The sequence below is a fragment of the Lynx canadensis genome, chromosome B4, assembly GCF_007474595.2.
Source record: "Lynx canadensis isolate LIC74 chromosome B4, mLynCan4.pri.v2, whole genome shotgun sequence".
Lineage (NCBI taxonomy): Eukaryota > Metazoa > Chordata > Mammalia > Carnivora > Felidae > Lynx > Lynx canadensis.
The window spans coordinates 41431459-41446488 of NC_044309.1; the positions used below are offsets into that span (position 1 = coordinate 41431459).

Consider the following 15030-nt stretch of genomic DNA (forward strand, 5'->3'; position numbering starts at 1 on the left):
GCATATGAAAAGGTGACACTTAAAAAATTAAACCAAAGTGTCTGACGCTAAAGACAGCAGTTGGACTAGTGTACGTCTTTATGCACAAGAAGAGCAAAGACAACGTCTATAGTCAGTATTCATGAAATCCTGTTGAAGAAAAATTAGAAATTCTCCATTTAGATGTGTCTTCCAACATGTTTGGGAGCTTAGAGGGGCAGTCTAGGCAGTGTATCTAACATTGTGTAACAAATTACTCTAAAATTTAGTGGCTTAAAACAATGCACATTTTTTAAATCTCAGTTTCCTGTTTCTGTGATTCAGGAATCTGGGCACACTATTTCCTGCCTTAGGGTCCTTCATAAGGCTGTAATCAAAGTGTTAGGTGGCGCCATATCACCTCAAAGTTCCAATGGGAAGGACCTGCTTCCAGCCACACTCTTGATTATCAGCAGGATTTACTACCACCTAGGTGGCCAGACTGAGGACCTCCTTTCCGGTCTGTTGGTCAGAGGCACCCCACATAGCCCTCTCCATCAGAGCAAGAGCCAGAGAGACCACATCAGGAAAGCAGAATCAGTCTTGTAACTTAATCACGGAAGAGGTATCTCATTACTTCTAGTCACCAGGTCCAGTCTAGTGACCGTCAGAAGTCAGGGATCATTGGAAGCCATATTGGAATTTTCCTACTACAGGCAGTGTTTCTGTGGGTCACCAGCATCAGAAACATCAGGGGAGTTCTTGAAAATGCATATTCCTGGAGCCTCCTCCCACTTCAGTTCCTACTGAATTCGAATCTCCAGGATGTGGACTGGAAATATCCCTTCACTGCCCTCTTTGACTCCACTCTGAGCTGTGAAGTCCCGTTTATATAAGCAGATTTACCCAGATCAGTGCCAACTTGGATCAGCTGAAAAGGTTTTTACTGCAGGGCCTTGGAGAACAGGTAAGTAGGCCCAAGGTCACCATCTGGAAGAGAAGTATGTGCAAAGGTGAAACTTCAAGTACAGGACAAGAGAGAAGACTTGACTTGTCCTTTGAGGTTCTTAAGTATATGGTGATATAATTAAAAGTGTGATAAGTGCTAAGAAGTATAGAGTGACATGAAAGCATTTAACATAGGGATCTACGCCTAACCTGGGGTCAGGAAAGCCTTCAAGGATGTGATCTTTCCACTGAAACTAGAAGCCCATGTGGCAGTTAGCCTGACAAAGGGAGGGAGGATAGTGGGATGAAGACCTGGAGGCAGAAAGGTTCCATCCTGTGACCTACTGCCTCTCCCCAATTAAATAATTTGGGAAATGGGGCAGGGAATATAATTCTATTCTTTTACTTAAATGTTCATTTGTCTATTCAATGAATTGGCAAATATATCTTGGCTGAAAAATCTGAAATAGAATAAACCACAGTGGGGGCACCTGCGTGGCTCACTCGGTTAAGCGTCCGACTTCAGCCTAGGTCATGATCTCACCATTCCTGAGTTCGAGCCCTGCATCGGGCTCTGTGCTGACAGCTCAGAGCCTGGAGCCTGTTTGGGATTCTGTGTCTCCCTTTCTCTCTCTACCCCTCCTTCACTCACACTGTCTCTCTCAAAAATAGACATTAAAAAAAATTTAGAATAAACCGCGATATGTATGTTATACCTCGGCTTTGGGGTTTGGGGTGATTTTTATTTTTCTGCCTGTCTTTGTTTTCCAATCTTTTTATGATATTTGCTAATAATTATAAAGACATACTTATTAAGTGCTTAGTCAAGCACTATTCTAAATGCTTTATGTATATAAACTCATTTAATCTACACAACCTACTGAGGTTTGTGCCATTATTATCCTCTTCTAAAGATGACAAAAGAGGTACAGGGAGGTTATGTAATTTGCTCGAGATTACACACATCATAAGTGGAGAAGGCACACCCCCTGTCCATCACTCCCATGTTCCAGGACAGAACGCATGGGACAGCTATCTGAGATTTCAGAGAAGTAAATGGTAGGGAGGAAGGAACCAGAATTTGAAGTTCCATGAAAACAGTGGTGGGCTTACCATCCCCTCCCCCTAACTCCATTATCACCCAGAATGCACTAAAAGGCCTCCCCAAACCTGGAAGTGTACATCAGGTATGAACTGAAAGAGTTCCTCTTGGAGCCCTCTGTTGCAGGTCTGAGGAGCAGGAAAGGGACTTCTAAGGGTCCGAGACGGGGAAATCCGTTGCTTTTCTTTTTCCCTTCTCTTCCCTCATTAGCCCCAGGCAGTACCACGGTGGTGTAGTTATAGTAGCACAATGACAGCAACAGTGACTACGCAGGCACTGAAAACTGAGGGAGAACTCCTTTGACCACAGAAGCTGTGGTCCCAAGAGTGGAATCAAATCCCTCTGCTTTTTTCTTTCTTTGTTCTCTTGATGCTTAGCCCAGACATATAGTGGGAAATGCTCAGCAAAGTAGAGAAGTTAAAGCCCCAGTTTTTTTTGGGCAAAGGATTGGGAAAAGAAGAACGAGAGAATCAGAGTGTCAGATCACAGAGAGGAGGGAAATCGAGAGTCCCATAGAGTTGTGTGTGAACTCTTGGGCTCACCTCAAAGCTGCACAAGCATGGATCTGACCTTCAACATCTTACCAAAGCTTTATGAAACGAGCTACAGGGTGGACCACTGTCTAGGTCTGACTGACCACTGGGTGGCACACATAAAGGACTGATCTAGATAGCACCACAAAGTTAAACTGACATCAGAACCACAATACAAAGAAGGTAGGTGGCTGCTTGAACCAAACCTGGTCGATAGACTGCTAAAATAAAAAACACTCTCACTAGGATTTTAATAGGATCCAGGGGCTCAAAACGATATTCAAAATATCCAGGATACAACATAAAATTACTCAGCCTACAAAGTACTCTCCAGGGAAAAGACAACCAACCCCAAGATGACAGAAATGTTGGAATTTAAAGCAAAGACTTCAAAGCAGTTAGTATAACTATACTGGAAGAAGAAAGGGAGAATGCTTTTGAAATAAATGGAAAGATAGAAAGTTTTAGCAAAGAAATAGAAGACATAAGGAAGAACCAAGTGGAACTTTTAGAACTGAAAAATAGGAGTAACCAAAATAAAATATTCACTGGAGAGCAGAATGGAGATGACTTTGAAGATAATCAATATAAATTATGCAACCTAAACAACAAACAAAACCCGGTTTAAAAAAAAAAAAACCCACAGAACCTCAGAGACCTGCGGGATAAGACCAAATATCTAGCATTTGTGTCAACAGAGTCCCAGAAGGTGAGGAGAAAAAATATGATTTAGAAAAATTATTGAAAGAATTCATGGCTAAAATGTTTGGTCCCAAATTTGGCAGAAACACACAGATTCAAGAAGCTTGGTGAACGGCAAACAGAATATACTCAAAGAAACCTATGACCGGACATAATAATCAAATTGCTGAAAATCAAAGATATAGAAAAATATCCAAAGAACATCTAGAAAAAAGAATCCATTTCCTATAAGGAATCAATGACTCAGATAACTGCAGATTTCTCATCAGAAACTATGGAATCCAGAGGGAGCTGGAACAACACTTAAAGTGCTGGAAGAAAAGTGTCAAGTCAGAATTCTATATCCAATGAAAATGTCAATCAGCAGTTATATAAAATAAAGACATTCTTAGGTGAAGGAAAGCATAAGGATTTGTCACTAGCAGAGCTGCTGTACAAGAAATGCTAAAGAAAGTTCTTCAAACAGAAGAAAAATGATAACAGGAAACTGGGGACATCAAGAAGGAGGAGCAACAGAAATGGTAAATATAGATTGTTCTTTTAAGTTCTTTAACATGTCTATAATGGTTGAAAGTAAAAATTATGAAACTGTGGTGGGGTTTTCAGCATTTGTAGTTGTAATACATAAGACAATTGCAACATAAAGGAGAGACAATAAAGGGACATAGTGGTAAAGCCTACATTTAATTTGAAGTGGTGAAGGACAAAATCTAAATGGACTATGATAAGTGTGTATTTTATAAGCCTTAGAGCAAGGGTTAGGAAGCCATATTCCACAGGCTTGTTTTGTAAATAAAATGTTATTGGAACATAGTTACAGCTTACTCATTTACATATTGTCTCTGGCTGCTTTCACACTATAGCACCAGATGTTTTGTTTTGTTTTAATTCCAAGATAGATAACATATAGTGTTATATTAGTTTCAGGTGTACAATATAGTGATTCAATAATTCCATACGTTACCTAGTACTCATCATGACAAATGTCCTCCTTAATCCTCATCACTTATTTCATCCATTGCCTAACCCACCTCCCCTCTGGTAACCATCAGTTTGTTCTCACTAGTTAAGAGTCTGTTTTTTGGCTTCTCTCTCTGTCTCTCTGTCTCTCTTCTCTTTGCTCATTTGTTTCTTAAATTCCATATATGAGTTAAATTATATGGTATTTGTCTTTCTCTAACTTATTTTGCTTAGCCTAATATTCTCTAGCTCCATGTCATTGCAAATGGAAAGATTTCATTCTTTTTATAACTGATTAATATTCCGTTGTGTATACATACAACATCTTTATCCATTCATCAGTCAGTGGACTCTTTGGGCTGCTTCCATATCTTGGCTATTATAAATAATGCTACTGTAAACATAGGGCATCCTGAGGAGTGCCTATATCTCTTTGGGTGCGTGTATCCCTTTGAATTAGAATTCTCATATTTTGTGGGTATATACCCAGTAGTGCAATTACTGGCTCATAGGGTAGTTCTATTTTTAACTTTTTGAGGAATCTCCATACTGTTTTCCACAGTGCCTGCACCAGCGTATGGCACCAGAGTTGAGTGTTGCAAGAGACATTGTGTGACCTGCGAAGGCCAACATGTTTGTTATCTGGCCCTTTACAGATAACAGCTTGCCATTCCTGCCCTAGAACAACCACTTAAAAAACAAAAACAAACAAACAAAAACTAAAAGAAAAATTTAGTGAAAACAGGTTAAAGAGAAATACTAAATAATATCCAAATAAACCAAAAGAAGGCTGGAAAGTGGAGATAGCTGAATTATCAATGGAGGAGCAAACAGAAATAATAAAGTTATAGAAGTAAATCCAAACATATGAATACATTAAATGTAAATAGCCTAAATATATCAATTAAAAGATTATCTAAATGGGCTTTTAAAAAACCACAAAAGATCTGACTATATTCTGCCTTCAAAAAACCCATTTTAGGTATAAAATAGGTGGGTTAAAGGTAAAAGAATGGGAAGACTTACACCATGAAAATATTAATCAAAAGAAACCTGAAGTAGCTATAGTAATATCAGGCCAATTAACTTCAGAAGAAAGAAAATTACTAGATGAACATTACATAACGAAGAAAAGTTTGATTTTCCAAGAAGACATAATTCTAAATGACTTTGTGTCTAACTGCAGAGCTTCAACATACATGAAGTGAAAACTGATAGGTATCAAAGAAAAAAATGGGCAGATCCACAATTATAGTTAAAAATGTCAAAACTCCTCTCCCAGTAACCAACAGAACAAATAAACAAAATTAGCAGATGTAACGAAGTATATAGAACTGAATGATGCCATCAACCAACAGGATCTAACTTAAATTTATAGACCATGTCCCCAACACAGCAGAATCACAACTTCTTTTCAAGGGTACATGGCACATTTACCAAGATAGATTATGTCCTGAGTCATAAAACAAATCTCAACAAATTTAAAAGAAGTCCGATAAAGTATGCTCTCTGACCATTATGGAATTAAAATTAGAACTCAAGAACAGAAAACAGGGAAATCTCCAAACACATGGAAACTGAACAACATGCTCTTAAATAACCCATGGATCAAAAAGGATGTCCCAAGAGAAATTAGAAAATATTGTGAACTTAACAAAAAAGAAAATACAAAGTAGCAAAATATGTGGGATGTGGTTAAAGGCAATGATTATAGCATATAGAAGAAAAATTATAGCATCAAAATCTTAGAAAAGAAGAAAGGTCTCAAGTCAACAATCTATACTTCTACCTTGAGAAGGTACATGAACAGCAAAATAAACACAAAGCAAGCAGAAGGAAAACATAATAAGAGTAACAATTAGTGAAATTGAGGGGAACCTGGCTGACTCAGTCAGTAGAGTGTGCAACTTTTAATCTCAGGGTTGTGAGATCAAATCCCATATTGAGTGTGGAGATTACTTAAGAATAAAAAATCTTGGCGCACCTGGGTTGCTCAGTTGGTTGATTGTCCAACTCTTGATTTCAGCTCAGGTCATGATCTCACTGTTGTGAGATTGGTCCTATGTCAGGCTCTGTGCTGAGTGTGAAGCCTGATGAGATTCTCTCTCTCTCTCTCTCTGTCTCTCAAAATTAAAAGTAATTTTAATTAAAATTAAAATAATTAAAAAATAAAAATAAATTTTAAAAAAACTTAAAAAAAAGAAATTAATGAAATTGAAAACAGAAAAATAGAAAAAAATTAATGAAACCAGAGGTCAATTATTGGAAATGATCAATAAAATTGATAAACCTCTAGCCATACTGACCAAAAAAAATTTTTTTTTAATTAAAAAAAAAGAGAGGAGCTTGGCTGACTCAGTTAGTAGGGCATGTGACTCTTGATCTTGGGGTTGTGAGTTTGAGCCCCATGTTGGGTGTAGAGATTACTTAAAAATAAAATCTTTTTTTAAGGTTTTTTTTTTTGTTGTTTTTTTTGTTTTTTTTTTTTTGCTTGAGAGAGAGTGAGAAAGAAAGTGTGAGCAGGGAAGGGGCAGAGAGAGAGGGAGAAAGAATCCCAAGCAGGCTCCACACTGTCAGCTCAGAGCTCAACGTGGGTCTCGAACTCACCAACTGTGAGATCATGACCTGAGCTGAAATCAAGAGTTGGACACTTATCAGACTGAGCCACCCAGGCACCCCAAAAATAAAATTAAAAAATTAAAAAAGAGAAAAGACACAAAATACTAATATCAGGAATAAAAGGGGGGGCAATTGGCTGGCTCCGTCAGTAGAACATGTGACTCGACCTTGGGGGTTGTGAGTTCAAGCCCCACGTTGAGTGTAGAGATTACATTTTAAAAAATCCTTAAAAAATGTAAAAATAAAAAGGAATAAAAGAGGGGATATCGCTACAGTCCCCACAGACATTAAAATGTCATAAGGGAATACTACAAACAATCCTACACACATAAATTCAACAATTTAAACAAAATGGACCAACTCCTTGAAAGCCACAAGCTATCAAAACTCATCCAAAAAGAAAGAGATGTAAATATGAAATGTACAGCTACAAAACTTTTGAAAGATAACATAGGATAAAATCTTAGTTATCCAGAGTTAGGCAAAGTGTTCTTAGATATGACATCCAAAATTTGATATAAAAGAAAACAGTGGTAAGTTTGACTTCATCTCAATTACAACTTTTGCTTTGAAAAAGAAAATGTCAAGAGAAAGAAAAGCTACAGAATGGGAGAGAATTAGTTGTGAATCCCTATTTAACAAAGGACTTCTAACCAGAATATATAAAGAACTCTGATGTCAAATAAGCACGTGAAGAGATGCTCGACATCATTAGTCTTTAGGGAAGTACAAATTAAAACTTGTAATAGACAAGATGTCTATTAGAATAAATAGAAGAATGCCTACACACTTAATAGAATGGGGTAAAATAAAATAGAAAATGACAATACTAAGTGCTGGCAAGGATGCAAAGCAACCTGGGCTCTCTCACATTGCTGTTGAGAATGCTGAAAAATGCAAAATGCTGCAGAATGGTGCAGCCACCCTGGAAAAGTTTGGCATTTTGTTATACAGTTAAATATACACCTTGGGAATTCAAGCTGGTGCAGCCACTCTGGGAAAACAGTATGGAGGTTCCTCAAAAAACTAAAAATAGAACTACCCTACGACCCAGCAATTACACTAGGCATTTATCCATGGGATACAGGTGTGCTGTTTCGAAGGGACACATGCACCCCCCCCCCATGTTTATAGCAGCACTATCAACAATAGCCAAAGTATGGAAAGAGCCCAAATGTCCATCGATGGATGAATGGATAAAGAAGATGTGGGGCGCCTGGGTGGCTCAGTCGGTTGGGCGTCCAACTTAGGCTCAGGTCATGATCTCGTGGTCCGTGAGTTCGAGCCCCGCATCGGGCTCTGGGCTGACAGCTCAGAGCCTGGAGCCTGTTTCGGATTCTGTGTCTCCCTCTCTCTCTGACCCTCACCTGCTCATGCTCTGTCTCTATCTGTCTCAAAAATAAATAAATGTTAAAAAAAAAAAGATGTGGTATTTATATACAATGAAGTATTACTCAGCCATCAAAAAGAATGAAATCTTGCCATTTGCAACTATGTGGATGGAACTGGAGGGTATTATGCTAAATGAAATTAGTCAGTCAGAGAAAGACAAAAATCATATGACTTCACTCATATGAGGACTTTAAGAGACAAAACAGATTAACATAAGGGAAAGGAAACAAAAATAATTTAAAAACAGGGAGGCAGACAAAACAGAAGAGACTCATAAATATGGAGAACGAACTGAGCGTTACTGGAAGGGTTGTGGGAGAAGGGATGGCTAAATGGGTAAGGGGCATCAAGGAATTACTCCTGAAATCATTGCTTCACTATATACTAACTAATTTGGATGTAAATTTTAAAAAATTTAAAAAATTTAAAAAAAATATATATATATATATATACACTTACCATATGATCTCACAATCCCACTCCATTTCATTCCTAAAGAAATTAAACATGTTCACACAAAGACATGTACACAAATGTTTATGGCAGTTCTGTCCATTATTGCCCCAAACTGGAAACTGGAATGTCCTTGGACAGGTGAATGGATAAACAGACTATAAGCACACAGAATACTACTCAGCAATAAAAAGGAGTAAACTATTAATACACGCAACAGCATGAGTGAATCTCAAAGGCATTATGCTGAAAGAAAGAGCTTCTCTCATGTATGATTTCATTATATGACATTCTGGAAATGGCAGAATTATAGCAGTGGGAAACAAATTGGTGGTTGTCAGGGTTAGGATTGGAGGAAGGATGTGACCACAAAGGACCAGCAGGACGGGGTTAGGGGTAATGGAACTTTTTTGATCCTGATTGTGGTGGTGCTTACACAGATCTGCATGTGTTAAAAGTCACAGAACTGTACACACACACATACACACAACACACACACAGACAGCAATTTTACTATATGTTAAAAGATACAAGATTTAGGGCACCTGGGTGTCTTAGTCAGTTGAGCGCCTGACTTGATTTCGGCTCAGGTCATGATCTCACAGTTTGGGTTTGGAGCCCCACATTAGGCTCTGCACTGATAGCATGGAGCCTGCATGATTCTCTCTCTCCCTCTCTCTCCACTCCTCCCACCTCTCTCTGTCTCTCAAAATAAATAAACTTAAAAAAAATACAAGATTTTAAAAAACAGGCATATAGGCTACTGATATTCATCATTTTTTTTTTCTTCAATGTTTTTATTTATTTTTGGGACAGAGAGAGAGACAGAGCATGAACGGGGGAGGGGCAGAGAGAGAGGGAGACACAGAATCGGAAACAGGCTCCAGGCTCCGAGCCATCAGCCCAGAGCCTGACGCGGGGCTCGAACTCACGGACCGCGAGATCGTGACCTGGCTGAAGTCGGACGCTTAACCGACTGCGCCACCCAGGCGCCCCAAGGTATTCATCATTTTAAGCAATGTTACTACTTGAGTAATTTTTAAATGGTTTCTTCTTGGGGCGCCTGGGTGGCTCAGTCGGTTAGATGGCTGACTTCGACTCAGGTCATGATCTCACAGCTCGAAGGCTCGTGGGTTCAAGGCCCGTGTCAGGCTCTGTCCTGGTAGCTCAGAGCCTGGAGCCTGCTTCCGATTCTGTGTCTCCCTCTCTCTCTCTGCCCCTCCCCTGCTCACGCTCTGTCTGTCTCTCTCTCAAAAATAAACACTAAAAATTTTTTTTAATTGTTTCTTTTAATGTTTATTTTTGAGACAGCATGTGCAAGCAGGGGAGGGGCAGAGAGAGAGAGAGGGAGAAACAGAGGATCCGAAGCGGGCTCCATGCTGACAGAAGAGAGCCCGACGTGGGACTTGAACCTGTGAGCCACGAGATCATGACCTGAGCCAAAGTCTGATGCTTAACCGACTGAGCCACACAGGCGCCCCTAATACAAAAGTTTTTAAAATTACCGAGGAACTATTTAAAGGAACCCCATGGTGGGGCGCCTGGGTGGCTCAGTCGGTTAAGTGTCCGACTTCAGCTCAGGTCACGATCTCACGGTCTGTGAGTTCAAGCCCCGCGTTGGGCTCTGGGCTGATGGCTCAGAGCCTGGAGCCTGCTTCCGATTCTGCGTCTCCCTCTCTCTCTGCCCCTCCCCCGTTCATGCTCTGTCCCTCTCTGTCTCAAAAAAAAAAAAATAAATAAATAAACAAACGTTAAAAAAACGAAATAAAAAAAAATAATAAAGGAACCCCATGGTGACACATTCTGTACAACCCATTAGTATCCTTTGTGTCAATCCGGATTTTGAGCCCTGGCTCTTGCAGTGCTGCTAGCTAGCTAACTGCGTGGTCAACAGTCACCTCTGTTTCTTAAGCAGTGACATAGGAGTTGGGGTTTGGATGACCCTTGTAATTGTTGCTAAGCTGTGTGGAATCCTCTCCAACCTCAAGATTCCGCTTCAGGAGGTCCGGGGTGGTGATGCCCATCTGCTACCACACTTGGTAACATCCAGAGAAGGTGAGCCACAAGGTCTCTAACTCTAAAAGTGTTATTATTTATAGCGTATCATTATTCATAGCATATATTTAGCATATAGCATGTTATTTATAGCATATAGCAAACTGGGGTTTGCTTACATTAAGGTCTATGTGAATTGGGAACCCGCTTCTGCCCTTCCCTGCCATGTTGCCTGTCAGTTGGGAATTTCACACCCGACACACACAAACCCAGGATATCTTCACTAAAGTCACCAGCAGTTTTCCAAGAATCTCTCCATCAAACCATTTCCCACCTCAGTGTGACCTTGACCTTTCCTAAGGTATTTCTGCTTCCCCCTTTTTAGAGACTCAAGTCCACCTCTAGGGCTGTATCCCATGCCCCCCTCTCCTATCTTCCAGCTCCATGTGTCCAAATGTCCTAGCTGCGGACACTCGGTTGGCCGCTTGGCTGGCGAACACTTACATCTTGGAGGTAATTCTCCAGAACCTGCAAGCCCTCCAGGTGGCAGGTGACAGCAGATGAAGAGGGTGGGAGGGATGCCGAGGGGAACTGGGGGCAGCACCCTATTCCTATGCCAAAGATAAGGTCTTCAGGGAAGACAAAAAATCCTAAAGGGCAGACAAGGGCCAAGGAACTTGGAGTGCTAACTTATCCCAGGGACAGTCAGAGCAGAGCATGGGGGCGGGGAGGGGGGCGCAGACAGGGAGGGCTGAGCCCAGAGGGAGAAGCACCTGCTTGTCCTTGTCTCCCTAGAGCTCCCATTTAAGGGCGGACATTGAGGATGGGAAGGCTCAGAGCTGCCAGCGCTCCCTGCCCAACCTCCAAAGCAGCTCTGCCCGCCTTCTGCATCCCAGGCCCCTCCATGTATGTCCCTCACGCCATGCCAGCTCTGTGCCCCCCACAGGCTCTCCTCAGGGATGGAGGCTAGCTGGGAGGCTGCTTGGCGGAACTGATACCCAAGGCCTTCCCTCCCCATGTCCCGAGTCCCCTGTTTTTTTCTTACCTTTTAGCACCTCCTGTGCCTAACTGTCCCTGTCTTCACCTCCCCAGCTTCCAGTGCAGCCCCACCTGGATCCCACCCCTCTAATCTGAAGACCCCAGTAATGTCTAAGGAGAGAAATAAAGACAACTTTTTTTTTTTTTTAATCCCTATCCCAACTGGAATGGACTGGGACAAGGAAACCTTGACCCTTGCTGCTCCCTCAGCCGTTGGGAGGCCCCATGCCCAGGACTGGGAGCATCAGGGCAGGGCAGGTATGTGGAGTATTTAAGTGCACTTGGAGTATGTGGGTTGGGAGACCTGAATACTGGGTTATCGTTGTGGATCAACTCCTGGTCCTCTGGGTGACCGGTTTGTGACTTGGGCATTGGATTGCAGAAGAAGGGAGGAAAGGGACATTGGATAAAGGGTGTCAGTAGGACCCGAGGCCCTTTGTTACCATAGGAAGGAAAACATCCCAAACTGCAAGCAGGCCTGGGTCAGAGTGGCCCAAAACATTTGCTTCTACTTGTTGGTCTGGAAAGCTGAGGCCTGGAAAGGGCAGAAGATAGTAATTGGGTAGCTGGCACCACAGAGGGCTGGAGGCCAGGATGATGATTTCCAAGTTGTGGCTGGGAGTATTTTAGGAGTCCTGAGGACGGGCACAGAGATGAGGATCACCAGAGAGCATCAAAGGAGCAAGACAGAGGAATCAGGGAGAAATCAGTCATTTGTAACCCGTGCACTGTGTCAAATGCTTTCTGCATACTACATCACGGATTTCAGTTCTGCAGGATGGACCCATGTCTCCACTGCCATCAGCGAGCGCCTAGAAAGGCCCATTTTACAAAGTGGGAAACTGATGAGAGATTAAGAATTCTTCCCGGTCCATTTTACAAAGTGGGAAACTGATGAGAGATTAAGAATTCTTCCCGGTCATGCTAAGTGGTGGAGCCAGGTCTTACTCAAGTCAGGCTACGTTCATAATTTCACTCCTGTAGATAGCTTAACCTCCAGCCAAATATCAGCCATGAGGAAAATAATGTGTCCAACCATGTCCTCCAGATGCTGGGGCCAAGGGCTGGGGGGATGGCTGTTGTGAATGAGGCTGGGCCCAGTTGGAGAGTTGACCAGAAATAAAATGTCGGCTTCCTTCCCGAGGGTTCCTTTCCCATTTCTGCCCCCTGGCCCTCACCCTGCAGTGGCAGACAGGTCAACAAGTGCCAGGGGGCTGGTTCTTGGGCACCTCACTAGGAGAATGTTGCTCACTAACTCCCCACAACAGATCCCTGCTGAGAGCCAGTCACGGGTTCTAGGAGTAAGAAGCACTGAGTTGAAGGGTGGTCCTCACCCAAGTGCAGGAAGTAGGGGTGAAAATCAGTTCATGTGTCTGAAAGCCAGTTCCCATATGGGAGAGCTCGTGAAACACTAGGTTGACTCACCTAGATTGAAATCCGGGTAACCCTTGCCCTGCTCCAGCCCCCACTCAGAACCATACCTGTGAGTGTGGGCATTGTGAAATCCAGATTGACCAGGTTGGCCATGAACTGCAGCCTAAGATTTTACAGCTTGCCGGAAACTTCAGGGAAGTGAATAACTTGCCCAAGACCACATGGCTGGGCTGGTGGCAGAGCCGAGGACCCAGCCTCCGGGCATCCCTTACAAGTCTAGGGTTCTTTGTCCTGTGGGCTCCACAGGAGACTCACGAAAGCTGTTCCCACTCCCAGAAGAAGGACATATATGTCTGTTTGGACAGAGCACAGATTGACACTTGGGACTGACGGCTGTGGACGCTTTGAGTCCCATCATCTACAATTCAGCCACTCAGCCACCCGGGAGGAGATGAATTATCTATACAGGCACCCCTCACCTTTTACAAGTTTACATTAAGCCACTTCACATGTGCAGAAGACCGGTTTGGGCTAACACAAAGAAATACGAAGGGGATTTTTGCTTTTGCCAAAGTGAAAATAGCTTTCGGCAAGCTTTTGGTTTTGCAGCAAGTTGTAGAGGTGCCATATGCCCAGAGCGGCAAGAGGGCGGTCACCACGCTCCTTCCCCCAGAGCTATACTCAGCTTCTCTGCATCAGGCCTAGCTCTGAGCTGTCTGTGAGCATCCGTTTGCTCTGTGCGTCCCTTAGCAAGACGGTTTCAGAAAATTCAAGGTTATTTTTTGGGTCTGGGAATGCTCAAACACTTCTCCATAGAAGTTAATAGTAATCGGTTCGCTTTATGCCATTTCAGCTTCCGAAAGCTTTCCCAGGAACACTGTTTTCGGATAGCGGGGGGAGCCTGTACTTGTTTGACTTCTGAGATTCCTGGATTCTTTTGGCCACAGGGTTGGTTCCCTTGACCCCGATCATGGATCTTCACCAGCCCTATGTAATGAGATTTGGCACGTGTCCTGGAATAGGACGTCAATGCATGATCGCTGCTCTCTACTTCCTCCCTCTGCTCGTTCAGCTACTAGACAGATCCTCTTGAATCTGTTCGTTCACAGAGGACATGGGAAAGATCCTCCCTTCCCTAAGAGGAACCAGAGCCTGGAGTTGTTTGTGTGTGTGTGTTGTTTTTTAAGTAAGCTCTACGCCCAACATGGGGCTTAAACTCACAACCCTGAGATTAAGAGTCGCATGCTGTGCTGACTGAGCCAGCCAGGTGCCTGTGCTGTTTTGTTTCTTTGACTTTAATTTACCATAAACTGAGAAGAACCAAAGAGTGTTATAAAGAAACCATCATCACCAGACCCTTACCAGCATTTACTATCATTAAGTTCCCAAGAACAGAGTGACCCATTTGGCCGAGCCAGGTCAAGCCAAGAGTGAACGTCTTAAGAAATTTGAGCACTTCATGCCCTTCCAGTACTGCTCAGGTTCCAGGTTGGTTTTCTTCTCTGGTCTCCTTCCCTGGGCTCAAATTCTCAACAACTGAGGGTGGAAGGACATTGCTGACTCCAAAGCGCCTCCCCCTCGAAGGCCTGTGCCTTCCTGCTCGGTACCACACGTGTTCCCACCCACAGTCCAGGGGAGAATCTATGCCCAAGGGACAAGGGGCACCAAATTCCTCAGGCACCTAGGAGATATGCCTTACATTCTCCCTGACATGTGAAGTTACAGTAAAAGCAAGGGAGACAGCAGCCAAGGGTGAAACTGCTTGTTTTCACCCATCAGCCTAGCCCAACTGACTTCCGCTGCTGCTGCTCTGGGCTCTGACTGTCCCACTGTTGTTACCACCGAAGTACTGGGCTTGAACTCGAGTTAAGAAGGCCACACGTGGAGACAGAGGGAAGGCAAGAAGGTGACGAGAAGACAGGAGGGTTGAATTTGAACGGGGAAAAGATCAAAAGT

General features: G+C 42.8%; 1 long non-coding RNA gene across 1 annotated transcript; it reads left to right on the top strand.

The window, feature by feature from the left end:
• Positions 1-1544: 1544 nt before the first annotated feature.
• LOC115518194 lies at positions 1545-14298 on the top strand. Its single transcript, XR_003970192.1, has 5 exons — positions 1545-3764; positions 10580-10722; positions 11103-11175; positions 11755-11958; positions 13928-14298. It is a non-coding gene; the product is annotated as an uncharacterized LOC115518194 (long non-coding RNA).
• The last annotated feature ends 732 nt before the right edge of the window (positions 14299-15030 follow it).